This window comes from Mandrillus leucophaeus, unplaced genomic scaffold (genome assembly GCF_000951045.1).
Source record: "Mandrillus leucophaeus isolate KB7577 unplaced genomic scaffold, Mleu.le_1.0 Scaffold1237, whole genome shotgun sequence".
Lineage (NCBI taxonomy): Eukaryota > Metazoa > Chordata > Mammalia > Primates > Cercopithecidae > Mandrillus > Mandrillus leucophaeus.
In genome coordinates this window covers 331,244-333,011 of record NW_012100732.1, presented here as the reverse complement: position 1 = coordinate 333,011, position 1,768 = coordinate 331,244, and positions in this window count along the sequence as shown.

The following is a 1,768-nucleotide window of genomic DNA, read 5'->3' as shown; positions in this document are numbered from 1 at the left end:
GCCCCGCCAGCCGCACCTCCTCCTCCGCACAGCTCCGGTTGCTGGGAGGCCCGGGTGGGTCCCCAGCGCTCTGGCTGCCAGTATCCTGGGCTTCTCCAGCCCTTCAGCGCCGTTCTCCGGTCACAGGGAATGAAAGCGAGGAAGAAGGAAACTGTGTCGAGAATTGCGAAGGGAGAAAGCATAGAAAACCCACATTAGAGGCACACCCAGAGCAGCAACCCTTCGAAGCATCCCGACTTCCTCAGGCCGCATGGGATCCCAGCAAAACTGAGGTGGTCTCTGAGCCGTCCTCCCTAAGCAGGTCGGAAAGCCCCGAATCACCCCAGGTCCCACCGCGCTCCACTCGCGACTTGGGGTGGTGGAGGTCCCTCTAGTGGTTGGCACCAAACAAAAGTTCTGTCTTGCGAAGAGCCGAGGTCAGGAAGCATTTCCCTGTGCCCAACACCAAGGATCTGGGACCTTAGGTCCAAGGAAAGCGTTGGCAATGTCTGACCACAGGAATGGGTTCTCGAACTGGGGAGGACTGAACGCTGGAGACCTGGTCCAACCCCTACCTCCAGTGTGTGGCCTGAACCCGTTTTGGTTGTACTGCTAGGCTATGGCCCTGCCCAGGCCTCCAAGGACTGGCTGCTGTTAAGCTGTTTAAAATCCCTGTAGGCCTCAGATGGCAGCGACACCAGGGACTCTGGCATAGTCCCCAGCTCTGGCAGGAGTCACCACAGCTCTGGCCTTTAGTTCTCTACAGGCTGGAGTGTCAACAAACTCCACAGGATACAACTTTTTCGAACCAAATTTACCCTCGCGGTCTGAAGTGACCAGTGGGCCCAGGAGACTTTTACATGTGAACAGAACCTAAGCCACCCTGGCAAATATGAGACGTGTGGTCACTGCAGGAACCTGGCCAGCAGCAGACCAAAGCACAGCCAGCAGGGGAAGGCTGGGGCCCGCAAGAGTTGTGTTACAACAGGACACCCTTCAGTTCTCTTTCACTTCCTTAAAATAGCAGCAGAGAGGCTTTTGTAGACCGAGGCTGCCGCAGTTCACAAGAGTTCGTGGCTGTTTCCAAACCCCACACTTTATTGCCCTAGTGGACCCACTCCCTTATCTCAGCCCCCAGAAACTGCTAGCCTGTTCTTAAAACGATACAATTACCTTTTTAAATGTTCTAAGTCACCGGCTCTGGAGCTTCTTTGCACTTCGGAACCACATTGCGGGAAGGGACTCTAAAAATACTGATGTCTTGATTCATCCCCAGAGGTTATGATTTAGTGATCTTGGGGGTATGGCCATGGCGTGAGGACTCTTAAAACTCCGCAGGTGATTCTTATGTGCAACAAAGTTTAAGAATCACTGATGTAGGTCATGTTGATGTCAGTCTTCACTTAAATCCAACAAGACCCCAGAGCTAAAAAGTTCACCTGAAAGAAACCCCATTCCCAGGCCTGCATACTGACCTGCCCTGGCTCACAAGAAGCAAAGTGGTCCCTTAACAGGGGCTTCCTGGAGAAAATGTCTTGACCTAAAAGAGTGATTCAAGCTGCAGGGATTTAAGGTAGCTACCAAGGTGAGTTGTTAGGAGCAGATGTGCCCCGCAGAGCTGTCAATCAAATCATATCCCAGATGGAATCTAGAAAGCACATTTCAGGCAACCTCTCCTCTGTGCCTCCAAAGGAACTATGGTTGCAGGACTCACTCCTATTGATAAATCTACCCCATTATCCTCTGTGAGGCAGCCTACATTGCTTATATCTGTGAAATAGGTGGGTAA